Source organism: Equus przewalskii, chromosome 16 (assembly GCF_037783145.1).
Source record: "Equus przewalskii isolate Varuska chromosome 16, EquPr2, whole genome shotgun sequence".
Classification (NCBI taxonomy): domain Eukaryota; kingdom Metazoa; phylum Chordata; class Mammalia; order Perissodactyla; family Equidae; genus Equus; species Equus przewalskii.
The window spans coordinates 13,280,691-13,296,863 of NC_091846.1; the positions used below are offsets into that span (position 1 = coordinate 13,280,691).

Consider the following 16,173-nt stretch of genomic DNA (forward strand, 5'->3'; position numbering starts at 1 on the left):
GTCTGTCTGTAAAACAACCCTGCCAGTGGGTCCTCCACCAATCTCTGCTTTCTCAAGCGCTTACCAACGTGGCATTTACTTCCGGGCTAAAACTGGAAAACTGCTCTCTAAAAAAGTTATAATCCACCAAGGGAGGGCTGGGAGTACTAGCTTGCGTGTTGTTAAGGCCCTCCTCATTTGAAGGAATGGAATATAAATACTAGAAATTTTGACAGTATAAGAGTAATGGAACTCTTCTCAGGAGGAACATATGAAGCCATATTTCCTCTCCTAATGTGTGTCTGGAGATACTATCTAAAGTTGATGAATGGAGAGTGGTGTGAGTACATTATTTAGAAGTATAGAGGTAAACAAAACAAGATCCAAAATTTATAACATAACTAACAAAAAGTGGGAAGGGGGTGGAGAAGGAGAGAGAAACCTAATTATGCTGAATTCCTCATTTCCATAATGGGAAGTTATTGGGTACGTTGAAATTTTTTTAAATACAACAAAAAATATTGCTGTAATCACATGGTTTAGATATATGGAGGTAGCCACTAGAAGAACCAAGACAGACAAAATGAAAAATTGTGCCTTCTGAGGAAGGAAACTTCTGTTGAGTGGGGATTATAAAGATTGGGGGGTGGGACATTTTTATTTTATTCGATGTCTTTCTATTCCATAAAAAAAATTTTTATTTTATTTCATGTCTACAAATATTCATGTTTGAATATTTGTAACTATAGATAAATAGCTTCTGTTGAAATTTAAAAATAGAAAGAGACATCACTTGAATTTTACTTAATGCCCAGATGACAAGCATTACTAGTTGGCTCTTTGTGGACCCCAAGAATTTTTAGGAAAACTACAAGTGTTACAAGTCCACTATGGATTTTTCCACTTTCTCTTGTTTATGGCCTGGCACCACAAGATTTTTTTGTTCCCCTGTCTTACATGGTTTTCTTATCTTAGAAACAAAAAGTGTTTCCTAACATTATAATGTAAGTGGGTTCAAGCAGTTTAAGCCAGGATATCTGGGATTACCTTTAGCCTTTCAAGGTTGATGCAAAATAGGAGGTCATGTTCTCTGATGAAATTTCTCTGATGAAATGTCTTTGACACCTCTGTCAAATAAATAATAGGCTGAATGAACCAGTAGTCTAAGTCAAAATAAAAATGTTTATGCTCTTACAAAAAATGAAAGTGTTTCCTTTCTGCTGTGTAAGTCCTTTCTGACGTGGACTTACGCATGTCAATTTAATTAGCAATGTCAAGTTTTACAGTTTCCAGGAACAACTGGGCCCAATACAGCATCACATGAACCTCAGGAGTTATTGGACCAGTCTTAAAGAAGCTAAAAAAGAAAATGACAGTTAGTGTTAAACATGTAGTTGTATGCAAAAATTACTATAGAATATACCTAAAAATTTAAAAAAGTTTAATTTAAACATCCCTAATTGATTCAATTTTCCCTAGCCTGCTTGACTAGACATTGAAATGTGCATGAGAGGGCTGTGAGGGGAGATTTAAATGAAGTTATTTTCCTAATAAGATTTCAAGTAGGCAGATGTTTGCCCCAAGGAGCTGTTCAAACAGCAGAACTTACAGAAGAACATCATGAGAGCCAGAAAAAGAGTACATCTTCAGCTATCAAACTTTTGCATCATTTTTAAGACGCATCATGGTCCATTTGAATTTTCAATGTATGATTTTTTGAACTGGTGAAATTAACCTTAGCCCAATGATAAGTTTCCACTGAAAAGACCCGGAAAAATCTAAACGTTTACCCTGAAAATTCTCCTGAGAATATCCTAGCTTTAAAAAATGTTAATTTATACAGATATGAACTACTCAATTAGGCTCATGCTCAGAACAGGCTTCTCTGACAAGAGCCGCCTACCATCTGTTAAGTCAACTCTTTCCATTTCCAGTGATCCCAAGTTCATCATTTTAGCTGCTGAGATTGAAATTCTCAGTCAGTCATAAATATTGTCTGTTCTATCCCCCTGTCCTCCTCCTGTGGTCACTTAGACCATGATATTTTCTCCTTCTTTTTTAATCAACAAATTTGGAAGTGATGCCACTGAAAGGATGTGTAAACAATTCATTTTCATGGTTGCTGGGTTTGAAACAACCACTAGCTCAATCTGATGGTCCTGAAGGCTGTTCATTTTCCTGTTCTCTAGAAAGAAACTGGTGGCAGGTGGAATAAAGAATCTGCATTCCAGAGAGGATTGCACAAGGATCTCATTTTCCATAGGCTTCTCCAGTTCGAGAGTCACTTCAGACCCGTGTGCAGTCACCTCCTCAATTCTGGAAGCCCTAGCAGCATTGGAGATCCCATAACAATCTAGTAGTTAGTTACTACAGCAGTTAACAATTTTATCGGCACTGCCTAATCTGGGCTTGTAAAACCCAGAAAGTCTCCAACAAACCCCTGAAGAGATGGTCACGCTAGCTAAATCTCTCCAAAGGCTCCTCAAAGCCCTTTTGCTCTCTTATCGTTGGCAAGGAAGCCTAGCAGTTGTAGTTGAAGTCTTCCTTTCCGTAAGATTCGTTGACCATGCTCAGTGTCACAGAACTTCGTGGAAGGACTAAAGAGGTCATTTGGTCCAGATCCCCAACTTCAAATAGATGAGGTAAACATTTGCTTCAAGAAAGACCTCTCACAGGAAGCCTTCCCTGAACTGCATAAAATTGGATCAGATGCCTTTCTTTTGCACCCCAAGGACCCAGTGCCTACCTTTGTCATAGCACTTACAGCACAACCATAATATCTGCTTCTTTACCTGACTCTGCAACCAAACTTTAAGTTCTTTCAAGTCAGATTTTCCAGAGTCTTCTTTGTACCCATGTTGTATGCCCAGCACATTGTGGCACTCAGTGAATATGCTCATCCTATAAGACAGAAGCCACAAGGGTGTCATCTGCTATAATGTTATCTTATACTCCACTTCATCACCTGCTCTTTTTTTTTAGGCATAGCTTTCATTTCATTCTTTCTTTGATGAACATCAAACATTTCATTTCTTAATATTTCTGTTGTCCCAGTTTGTTCGCTTCTGGGAACAGGGGCCAAACTTCACCTGGCTCTATGCCAATGAGCAACAAATCAAAAATGTTTGTTCAGTATCATTGTCTTCACCATAAAATCATCATTACATTCAATGAGAGGACTGTCTTTTCTCTTTTGTTTTGAAATATTTATTCCTTTTCTTAGTTATAAAAGTATGAATATGTTAGACAAGAGATAACAAGTGCTGGTAATGACATGGAGAAAAGGGAACCTTTGTGCATTGTTGGTGGGAACATAAATTGGTGCAGCCACAATGGAAAACAGTATGGACGTTCCTCAAAAAATTAAATATAGGATTACCATATCATCTAGAAATCCTCCTTCTGGGTGTATACACAAAGGAAATGAAAACAGGACGTCAAAGAGATGTCCCCATCCCCATGTTCATGGAAGCATTAATCACAATAGCAAAATTTGCAAATAACCTAAATCCATCAATGGATGAATGTATAAAGAAGATGTGGCATACGTATGATGGAATATTATTCAGCCATGAGAAAAAAGGAAATCCTGCCTTTTGCAACAACTTGGATGAATCTTGAGGGCATTATGCTAAGTGAAATATATCAGACAGAGAAAGACAAATACTGTATGATAACACTTAAGTGTAGAATCTAATAAAATCTGATCTCATAGAAATAGAGAGTAGAGTGGTCTTTAGCAAGGGTTGGAGAAATGAGAAGATGTTGGCCAAAGGGTTCAAAGTTCCAGTTATAAGATCAACAAGTCCTGGGTTTCTAGTGTACAGCGTGGTGATTATAGCTAATAATATTGGATTGTATACTTGAAATTTGCTAAGAGAGTAGATCTTATACATTCTCACCACAAAAGGAAAAAATAATTTGTGACGGGATAGAGGTGCTGACTAATGCTGTGGTGGTGATCATTTTGCAATATACAAGTGTATCAAATCAATGTGTTTTACACCGTAAATTTACAGTGTTATATGTCAGCTATATCTCAATAAAGTTGAAAAAAAAGTGTGAATGTGTTCTGTGAAGGTAATAAAATTATTCAAGACTTTATAAAGAAAAATTTATTATCTGTTCCCTTAATCCATTTCTACCACACCTCCTGACTCGAGGTATCCAGTGTTATAAATGCATTTCTTCCCACACCTCTGTGTTGCTCGTACAAACACACGCACACGTATGTGTAAATATATACCCAGATGGACAGACGGGATGGTGTTCTTGTTTTGCTCTTGCTTACTCTCTTGCTTTTATCAAAACTGGATTATACTAATCACATTATTTTACAATGTTCTTTTCCTACACAATAAAGCATAGATACTGTTTTTAATAGCTGAATATTAACTCGTAGAATGGCTGTACTATCTATTCAACCTTCTCGTTATTGGTAGACATTAAAAGTGTCATCAATTTCTATTCCACTATAAACAATACTGCAGTAAATAGCCTTGGACATAGATCTGTCATGCACTGGGACTCTTATTCCTATGGCCTATGTCCCCAGAAGTGGGACTGCAGGTCAGAGGGTGTGCATAATGGAAGAGGATTTGCCAGGAAGCTAACGAAGCTTCAGCTTCAAAGCCCTGGTTGCATGGGCCCCTTAGATGGTCTTAGACTTAATTTTTATTTGTAATTTTATATTATTTTTCATAAAGAATAATAAATGAAAAGCTAAAATGAATAAAGCTTATAAAATTTAAGCTTTGGGCCCCATGAAACCCAGAACCTCCATAAGTATGTGTATATTTAGTTTTGTTTTTTTTTAAAGATTGGCAGCTGGGCTAACAACTGTTGCCAATCTTTTTTTTTTAAAGATTGGCACCTGAGCTAATAACGGTTGCCAACCTTTTCTTTTTTTTTTCTGCTTTATCTACTCAACCCCCCCCCCCCCCAAACCCGAGGTACATAGTTGTACATCTTAGTTGCAGGTCCTTCCAGTTGTGGGATGTGGAATGCCACCTCAACGTGGCCTGATAAGCAGTGCCGTGTCCGCGCCCAGGATCCGAACCCTGGGCTGCTGCAGCAGGGTGCACGAACTTAACCACTCGGCCACGGAGCCGGCCCCTAGTTTTAACAAATGCTAACAGATTATTTTCCCTAAATATAGTAGCAATGCATCACCAGCAGAATAGGTGAGAGCCCTATGGTCCACATATCTGACAACAGTGGATGGCATTGCATTGCAACTTTGACAATTTAATGGGTAAACATATAGCATCTAATTTTTTTTACTATTTATTTCCTTTACTTCTATAAGTTTAAGCATTTACCCTATATTTATTGACCATTTAGATATCTCCTATGAATTTTATAGCCATTTTTTCCATTGGATTTTAATCTTTTTCTCATCAACTTATAGAAGCTCATTGTATGTCATGATTCCTCTGTTCAGTCAACACTGAGCATCTCCTATATTCAGGGAACTTCTGTAGGCTGAGGATAAGGCAGGGAACAAAATCCCTGACTTCACGCACTTTACTCCCTAGTGGAAAGTGACCAATTAAAATCAAATCAACAAGAGTAAGAGGAATATAAAATAAAGCAGTGGAAAGGGCGAGCCCAGAGGACAGGAGCTCCTCTTTTTTGCACATTGTTGCAGGAACTGACAACAGGACACTTGAGCAAAGACTTTCAGGAGGAGCCAAGAGAATACCTGCTGGAAGAGCATCTCAAAGGGAGGGATCAGCATGGGCAGAGGGCCCAGAAATGGCACAGCCTTTGTGTATCCGTGAAACAGCCGGAAGCCACTGTGGCTGGGGCCGTGTGGACAAGAGCAGAGGCCATGAGACAGGTGATGAAGGCAGGAAGTAGATGCTGCCAGATATTGCTGGATCTCCTTCATCATAGTAATGACACTGGCTGTTTCTCAGCAAAATGGTGAGCCAGTGAGGGTTTTCATCAAAAGAGTGACATGATTTAATTTATAAAGATCTCCCTAGATAGCAAATATACCAGATATATTATTATCTATCACATCTATGTCCATTGCAAATATTTTCTCTAGTCTCCTGTTTGTCCTTTGAATTTATGCCGGTTTATACTGAGAATTAAAAAATGAAAATGTTATGTAGTTAAATGTATTTTGATTTCTGTTTGTCTTGCTTAGAAAAGACTCTCCAAAATGAAAGTTGTGGAAAATCTGAATTTTCTTTAATATTTGTGAATATCTTTTCCATCATTTAAGTTACAGATACAAGTGTTACAGATTCAGAATCTAATCTGACATCACAAAATATTGCTCCTTTATCAGATGGTCTGGAATCACACTTTTTTTACTCTTCTATTTGTTTGTTTAATTGTTTGGACTTTCTGGGATACAAAACTATTTTATTTTTGAGCAGAAGAAGATAGAAAGTAAGAAATCTCTGACTCAGCTCTATTTACCCTGCTCTGACACACACTGAATGACAATGGTTAATTGCAATGAAATCTTGGCTATAAGAATAAGGATTTCTTCTCATTTCAGTACTATGCATGAATATATATAGACAAATATATCAAAACATGTCTTTTAAGAGACTGAATTGTCTATATGTACTATAATAAGTGAGTTAAAGATAAGACTAGTATTTGGGGAAACAGGAAGGAAAAGCCTGTTTATCACATTGAATAACAATGGTAAAAAATTTCTTAACATGGATTCTGTAAATTATTTACTCTTTCAATCATATACATAAGTTTGGCTTTATACTGACAGCATTAAAATTAACACTTCAAAGTGAATCTGAAATTTTCACATAAATACTGCATATATAGAGCTATAGTCGTAACAAGTATGATTATAGGATTCATTATTTTCATTTATTTATTCAAATAGTGTATGAATACCAGAAAATCAGATAACTCCTATTCTTTTGCATTTCACTGACCTATTTTCTTACCTTTAATGTACACACAGCTGTGCTAGAACTTTGGTTGTAGGGCTCACAAAATTTCAACCTGACCCAATTCTTGTGTGTTCACGTGGGAGAATCTAAATCATAGTAGATGGAGCACCAGATGTAAGTATGGTCAATGTCCTTACTAATAGAAGGGAACAGTGGCCTGGATAATAAAATAAAGCATGCAACGCCCTGCTCTCTCAATCGTCTCAGGTTGAATGGAGATGACAGCTGTCAGAGTGAAATGGGTAAGTGGGTAGGATGTGTATGGCCCTGTGGTCCATGCCCTGTGCTGAATAACCTCCTCCTGAGTAGCTCCCAGACACATCCAAGTTTAAATTTCTACACCATTGCTCTCTTCCGTTTTGTTTTCGACTCCATCTTCCACACAGCCTGCAGGGGAGAGAGCTCCCCCTGCTCCTCCCCACAACCTTTTATTGCCTGCTCAAGGGACGTCAGAACTGCACCACCACCCAAGGGTGTCCTATCAGGGGATGGGCAGAGTGAACCGTGGCCTTTGCCACCACAAATACTGTGAGAGGAAAATTATGGAGAAAGGCAATCACATTTCCTTCCAATCACAGCTTATGGGGCAAACTATGAAAGACCCTTACCACTGAAAGTTTTATAAATGCCCACAGACGTATTCTTGCCTTCTTACAGAGCTGTGGTCTGCTCTTGAGCCAACTGTCTGTTAGCACTCAGCCCAGAGCCATGCAAGCATGTCCTTCTGTAGTTAAGCCCTGAGGCCACATGGGTTTGCTTGCTTTCCCCTTGTTGTGGCTGCAGGACTCAGTCTGCTTTTCTCTACACACAGACACGCACATACGCTCAGCAGGCAATGACAAGGACTAAGTTTCCTGCAGCTTCCTCCCTCTTTGCAGGCCCAAAGTCAAGCAAACAAGCCCTTTCTTTTTTCAGACTTTTATTCTAATTACTTTAGAAAAACAATCATTGAGAAATCAGTGATGCCACAGAATCTTACGCAATGTTTACCTTCTTGGTCCCCAGGCCGTTGATCCTGCTTCCACTCTGTGACAAAAGCAGGAAGGTGGGGTGAACTCCATCTCTCTGTTCTTACATTTGAGCTCCCTAAATGCTCCTCGGTGTGCTTTCAGGTACAAGCCTTCCTTCTTCCAAGATCCTCCCTTATTTCCTTTAGGCTAAAATAAACATCCTCTGACTCTCATAGGAACATACTTTCAGATATCTCCTGATACTCTCTCTGAGCTCTAACTGGGCAAGGAGAAAAGGCCACTATATCAAATCATAGTGCAATTTTGTAAAAATGTTCTTTGATATGCATCTTTTTGTACATATCTTAGATAGTTGCATATTTTGGAGAAATGAGAAAAATTAAATTTGGCACATTCAGGAGTGACTTAGCAGTAAATATAATCCTGAGCATATTCTTTACTCATAATCCAACTCAAGAAACTACGCGGATGGAGTAGAGGAGACCCAAATGGAAACTCCAGCTGCTTGGCAGTACCCGAGGCAGCTGGGCCATGGAGTGGGGTTGGGCCGGGGGCTCAGGTGCCTGGCACAGCTGCAAGCAGGTGGAAGGGGCAATTCACCTCCAGGATCATTCTCCTAAGGAAAGTTCCTACTCCACCGAAGGGAAGAGCCATCTCTGAGAGAGTCATCAGGGCTGACACGCTGGGGGTGGTTTGATCCACATTAGTGTCGGGAGAGGCTGGTTTGGAAGAGGAGTGTCCCACACCACCACCCATCTGCTCATATCAAGCATGCACTGCCCTCACCTATTCTGAAGGCAAACCTGGGGACCCTGGGAGTCCCAAGGGGTTGATGTCTGTCTCTGGCATTTCTTTGCCACTTTTCCCCCCATTTTTCCCTTTGGTAATCTTTATTTCAAAACAGATATGAGAATTTCTTATTTTAAAAGTTTCATGGAACATTCAATAATAAAAATGAACAATACTATGGAACATTTCTTGGGCACTTGCTATGTGTCAGCTGTTGTTCTAAATGTTTTACAAATATTATCAATCTCACATCATTCTCCAAAAACCCTAAGAGATGGTTGCTACTATTATTCCCATTTATACATGAGATGAGCTGCTTAGCTCAAATTGCAGAATTTCCCTTTCCTCCCCAATCGTCTTCATTCCTTCCTTCAGATAGCAAACATATACTAAGTATCTATAAGGTATGAGGCCATGTTCTAAGCAGGGGAGCAACAGAGACAAAAAGCGTCTACCCTTAAGTGGCTTACAGCCCAATGGGGGTTTACTGATAAAGACAAACTTTAAAATTTTGAGTTTAATATGGTAAATGAAAGTGTACACGGAGTGCTGTGATAGAAAAGAGGAGGCTCGCCCAGCCAAGATGAGGACGAGACCTGGTATTGGTGTGTGTGTCGGAGGGTGAGTCAGGGAAGATTTCCCAGGGAAGGTGATGAAGGCTGAGCTGAGTCTTCCAGGACAAAGACATGCCAGAAATTAGAGGTCTGGGCCAAGAGACAAGTCACAAGCTGGTTAGGAACTGGAAGACAAATATATCATGCTAATACCCTGGGATTTTATCCTAAAATTAATGGGAAGCCGCAAAATGATTTTCTGTTGTAAAATATACACAAAATAAAAATACCATTTTAACCATTTTTAATGGTTAGTGGCACATTAAAACTGAACACTGACACAGTTCACTTCAGTGGCATTAAGTACTTTCAGATTGTTGTACAATCATTACCACCATCCATCTCCAAAGCCTTTTTTATCTTCCCAAATTGAAACTCTGGACCCATTAAACACTAACTCCCCACTCCCTACTCCTTCAGCCCCTGGTAACCACCATTCTACTTTCTGTCTCTACGAGTCTGAATACTCTAGGTACCTCATATAAGTAGAATCATACAATATTTGTCATTTTGTGACTGGCTTATTTTGCTTAGCATGATGTCGTCAAGGTTCATCACATGTCATAGCATATGCCAGAGTTTCTTTCCTTTTTAAGGTTGAATAATATTCCATTATACATATATACCACATTTTGTTTAGCCATTCATCCCTCAAAGGACACTTGGGTTGTTTCCACCTTTTGGCTATTGTGAATAAATGCTGTTATGAACATGGGTGTACAAATATCTGTGTGAGTCCCTGCTTTATAATCATTGGATTTATATTTATAATCAAATGACAATTCTATTTGTTTGAGGGTATTCTGTTTCTCCTAAATTTTTTGAGCAAGTGCCATATTGTTTTCCACAGTGGCTGAGGCATTTTCCATTGCCACCAGAAGTGCACAGGGTTTCTGATTTCTCCACATCCTCACCAATACTTGATATTTTCTAGTTTTTTGATAGTAGCCATCCTAATGGGTGTGAAGTGGTATCTCATTGAGGTTTTGATTTGCATTTCCCTAATGATTATAATGATGAGCATCTCTTCATCTTCCTATTGGTCATCTGTTTATTTCTTTTAGAGAAATTTCTATTTGAGTCCTTCGCCTACTCAAAATGATTTTAAATAGGAGGTGATATGATCTGATTTGTGTTTCAGAAAGAGGCCTCTGGTGCAGAAAGAACTGTGGCTCACAGGGCAAGAGGCTGGAGATTGTCCAGGAACGACATGATGAGGCCAGAAACTTGCTGATGGTCAGAAAGGCTATGAGAGGATGGACCTGGGATATGTTAAAAGGGTAAGATTAATAGGATTTAGTAATGTGGTAAATGGGGGACAGGGAAGACTCAAGGCTCTGTCTTGCTAGAGCCAGGCTGAAGGCAGCAGGCCTGGGAATTCTCTCTGCACAGGTTTTGCCCCATCTGTGCAGCACCTAGTCAGAGCTTCTAGAACCTTCTCCTTCTTCTACCTCTGAATTCTCTAAGGTTTTCCTCTCTTTTCTACCTAACAGATCCCCTTATCCATTTTCCCTCCATTTTTCTCATTACCTGGTCATGAATCCACATCCTCATCTGGCCACAGCTCTGCTGCTTCTAGACACATCTATCTGCATCACCTCTATAGCCCTTCAAATCTATTACTGCCTCTTTCCTGGCTGTTCAGGGGAAATCAGACCCTGGTGTACTTCTGGATGGAGAAGTGGAGGAGGCAGAAGAAAACCAACAGCTCTGAGGCCACAACAGGAGAAAACAAGGAAATGGGCATTTGTCTCTTTCTTTTGACTTCATAAATCTCAGTGCTCTCTCCTTTAATGATCAGTAACTCTCAGAGTGTATTATAATTGGTGGCTTAGTTATCTATTTCTCCTCAGGAAATTTTAAACTGAAATGTATATGTAATATTTATATTATATTATGTCATATCATATATTATACATATATAAATGACAAAAAATGATATCAAATCCAGTATAAGCCAGTCAGGGCCAAAATATATGCTGAAATCACGAGAAAGAGAGAATTTTTTACTTCTTCCTAATGCATGCTTTTCCAAAAAAGGAAATGTAGCAGATATTATAATAAACATAACCAAGATATCAAAGACATAAAATAAATGGTGAGGAAAATGTAATGAGGAGAGCTCAGGTTTTGTGGTAATTAACACCAAGGATCAGTGTTATAACCTCATTAGTGTGTCTAAATACAGGGGAACAGCGCTAAATATTATTGCTAAAATGACTCTGTCATTTTTTAAACTCCTTTAGATTATTAATTATTAGGAAGGGTCAAGAAAGTAATAAAAGAGAAATATTTTATTAGAAAATTACACATTGCATATGATATGGGTTACCATCAGGAAATCAGCAAGGCTTTGTGAGCAATTAGGATTTCATCATTGGAAGAAAAGGAGAGCTGAGAGATTGCGGCTTTTCATAAAATTTTAACCAAGCGAGCTTTTTCTTTCTTTCTTCTTCTTCTTCTTCTTGCTTTTTAACTTAGATTGAGATTTTTTTACTGCACAGCAATAAAATCCACTGCCAAGTTTGCTCACTCAGTCAATAAAAGCAGGTTTTGAAAGGAGAGATTTTGTAGACCTAAATTTCAAAGTTGTTTCCCTATCTTTCATCCCTGGGAAATGATCTAACATCAAAACATGAGGGAACAACCTTTTGAGTAAGAATTGACAAGGTGTTATGCTGCAATTCTGGAGAAATCAACACTACCCTCAGAACACGGAACGTGTTTTTTCTGGTAAATAAAGTTTCCGGCTGGTAGATGACAGTTGATAGGAAGAAAGAGTTCTTTCAAACCCTCCAGCAGCATTTTACACTGACTAAAATGCCTTAAATAAAAATCACATGTGTGAAATGCAATGCCATGTAATGAACAGTACGCAAGTTTTCTTTGTGAATTTAAATCAATAATAATAGGCAATGTTGATGTTGTATGTTTCAGCTTTTGGTGCTGAACTCACCGCCTGACCTCCAGTTTTACAAAAAGCGTTGATTTGGATTTTTGGTTTTCAGAGGCCAATTCAGCTGCTACTTTTAAGAAAGAAAAATCTATTCCATGCTTAGTTTGGAATTAGGGGAGTTGACAGTCCCAGGACTCAATTTGTGATGCACCGGTGAGCACTAAAATAGTTAACGTTGCAGCACTGCTTAACTACAATTACCGATTTTGAAAAAGAAAAGCCTAAAATCAATAAGAAAAAAAAAAAAAGACCTAAAGTGTCAATGAAAGAAAGGAAAAGGGATGCGAATAACAATTCACAAAAGAAATGTGAATGATCAATACTGTATGAAAAACGTTCAACATTCCAGTAGTAAAATAAAAGAATATTCTAATAGAACAATCTAAGAGCATTTTTGCCTATTAAATTAGTAGATATGGTAAGAAAAGATGATGCCCAAGTTTGGCGGGGTTCTTGAGAATATAAATTAATATAAACTTTTTGGAAATCAATTTGATATATATATTAAGAGTCCTTAAAAATTTACCTCCTTTAGTCCCATAACGTTCTTGCTAGGAAACCAAGCTAAAGAAGTAGAAAATTGGACAAAGATTTATTTACCAATAATATAAACAACCAAGTTTTCAAAAAGGAAATAGCCTAAATGTCCAACAATAACGGAAAAGTTAAATTAATTATGGTTTACATACACTATGGAATATTATTCCACTATTAAAAATTCTGTTAATGAAATGAGGAAATGCTCATGACACAATGTTAGATGAAAACAAGTATATAAAATTATTAATATAATCTAATTCTCATTTTGTAGAAAACTATATATCTGTATATAAAAATATATACATGTAAAATTAATACTGAATTGATAAAAATTAAAAATTTTATGTATACGTAGGGACAAGAAAAAGAATGGAAAAATACATTAAAATTGTAATCAAAGTTACCTCTGTTTATGTAGAGACAAGAAAAAGAATAGGAAATAAACACATCAAAATTGAATCAAAGGTGATTATAATTTTGGGGGGGTACCTTTCTGTGTTTTACAATTTTCCCATAGTGAGCAATGTATCTGTTATGATTTATTTGGCTTCAGCTCAACCCAACTAAGTGGAGAAATAAATTTATGGACTTTCATAATGCAACAGTTCGGCGATAGGCATTGCCTCAAGAGTGGCTATATCCAAGGGCTCAGAGAAGTTTATCAGGATTCTATTCCTCTTCTCCTAAATTATAATTCCTTTGTTGGCTCCTTCTCAGAAAGGCTGTTCCTTGGAGTCCTAGTTCTAGAGGCTGAATTTTTTCAGGTTCAAGTCCACATGCACAGCAAAACTCCTAAGATGCATTCTGACCAATGAATGAACCAATTGCACGTCGGGAGAATGCTAAGTACTGACTGACTCAGGTTATGGGGCTCTGTCCTAGGCTCTGTTGGACTCCCACCTAGACTAAGCGGAATAAATATCAGGAAGAGACAGTTCCCCAAAGAAAAATCCAATTTGCTGTCAAGAACGGAGAGGTAAACAACAAAAGTTAAATACAAACATGTATTCCTTTTATAAGGGGAAAAATGGAACAAAAATTTTTCAAACCCAATGCTACTACTCTTTCCCATTAACTTTGAATTCATTCTCCTTTCTCACAAGTGACATTCGTTAGTCTGTTAACATCTTCACTGGGATAGAACTGTTCGGTTTGCCGATGGCAAATTCGTTGCTCATACATTTTATAAGTGCAAGTGATATTTCTCATGATTATTTAGAAAGAATACCAAGGTATAAATCATGTTTCCTGTTAGAATTCAGGTAAAATTTTTACTAAATGAATTAAAAATTGTTATGTCAATACTTCACTCTATGCTTTTTTGTCTCACAGTCAGGCCAGGTCACAGATAAAATGACTATTAGGTTGCATTGTTGTTTTGAGGCATCATTAGAGAGACAGGAAGAGATAAGAAGAGCGAGGGAGAGTGACACCAGGCTATTAGCTTTATCTTGCCTAATACTACTCTGCTTTCTTTGGTGATGTTGGTAACGTTTGCCAATTTGGTAACATAACTTTCACTAGGGTGAATTTCAGGAATTATTTCAAATATATTCTAACCTATTCATTGTCTGTTCATTTCTCAGTAGCAATGATCTTTTAAAGGGAATGCAGATGTGTCTTTTAAGCTTTCCTTCACTTACCTAAGTGAGTGACTTTGGTGAGCACAGTCTTACTCAGCCTCATGAAGATAATTTCTTCTCGAAAAACCAATTGTTAAGTGAATTCTCATAAGTAAAAACCATAATTACCATTAACTTTTATGAACACAGATTTGCACTAAGACAACACCAAAGCCCATTAGAATTGGCTCAATTACTTCAACAGTCACATTAGTTAAACAACCTAACAAGGCCTTTTTGCTTCATTAATTACACCAAATTATGGCTTTTCACCTATTCTCATTAAGTTCTTGCAGAGTCATTATGCAATATATACTTAAGATTATTCCTACAAATAAAACATATCGAGTGCTCACTGTTCATATAGTTCAGTCTTTATTGCAAAAGTAAAACCAATAATAACCAAAAAATTCTCTGAAAACAAGGGCAAATTATTCCACACTCACCAAACAATTTGACATCCTTAAGGCATGAGATTATCATTGCTATAAACTAGAAAACACTAGGCCTCTGAAAGAACTTAATGCATCACACGCCATCAATGACTGAGAACACGGGGACGTGACGCTCCTGCTCTTGCAACTTTCGGCTGCCCATGTGATAGCCAAAATCTAACTCTGTCCTCATGAAGGCAAAGAAATGCCCTATAAGCCAAAGCTGGGGTACAAAATGAAACATTACAAAAATCAAACTCATGTCATTCCACTCCATGTCACCTACCCAATTCCTCAGTACAATTGACAGCCTTGAGTTTTAGATTGCTTACATGATAATCCCACAGAGCAAGAAGCATTATCAATATCTTCTGAAATGGTAGTGCCTTTTAATATTTCCTTTACCTGAACTAGTTTAAGATATTTGTTTTCGATTACTCCACAAAGTGTCTCAATCGCCCACACCATTGTTTAATCAGTGAAAGCATGTTAACAACACATCAGCACAGCCATTACCGTGTCTGGGGGATTTGCGGAACTTGAATGTCTACAAGGAGACTGTTTAGGTGCTGCCATAAGCATTGTCACCCCAGGCACCCACCTTTACTACAACCAGACAGAAAACAACCACGCTCTAGGGACCTTTTACCTCATCTATACCTTTCAGTCCTTTTCTTCAGAGCTGCAAATTAGTTGTCAGTCCTTTGCCCAGCTTTATTACTAAGGACGCCATCCTGAGAAAACAGCCCCAGGACAAAGACCAACTCTAAAATTGCAGTATTACCAACAGTGCTTGAATCTTCTCTCCCTTTTAAATGAAGCGTGCAAAACAGGAAATGAGCATCAGCCTTTACTTTCAGCTTGTCTTGAGAGAAGCTCAGGAAAGAGCTGAAAATGCTTCAGATTTTAAAGGTAACAAAGAAACAGGAGAGAGGGTGTCCTTCAACACTGTAGAAGCAGCTTCAGCCATACTAATAATATTGCAGAGAAATGGACCATAACAGCATCGGGTGCTCCATGTTTTGTTCAGCCCGTGTACAGTGCATCAACAGGCTTTTCTGAAAGTGTGTGGACAAAACACTTTGAGCTGAGATCGGTAGCCTCAGCCTTCTAAAGATGCTATCTACAGGTTGTCATGGTAACACACAGGGCGCCATCTTTCAAAACATTAAATTCCGAGGAAAAATGCACACAAAGAAATTTCAGCCCTTAAAAGCTATTCCCCCAGACAAATTGTCCATTAGCCTGCATATCTCTGTCCTTTTAAAGCTTTGCTTTCATTTTAATTTTCATCCCACTGTTCAATGAATACAGAACTGTGAAACAAGTG

General features: G+C 38.0%; 1 protein-coding gene across 1 annotated transcript in view; it reads right to left on the reverse strand.

Moving 5' to 3' along the window:
• The window catches only part of LOC139076425 (uncharacterized), a 536,857-nt gene that overhangs the window by 148,732 nt on the left and 371,952 nt on the right, over nucleotides 1–16,173 (reverse strand). The window lies entirely within an intron of this gene.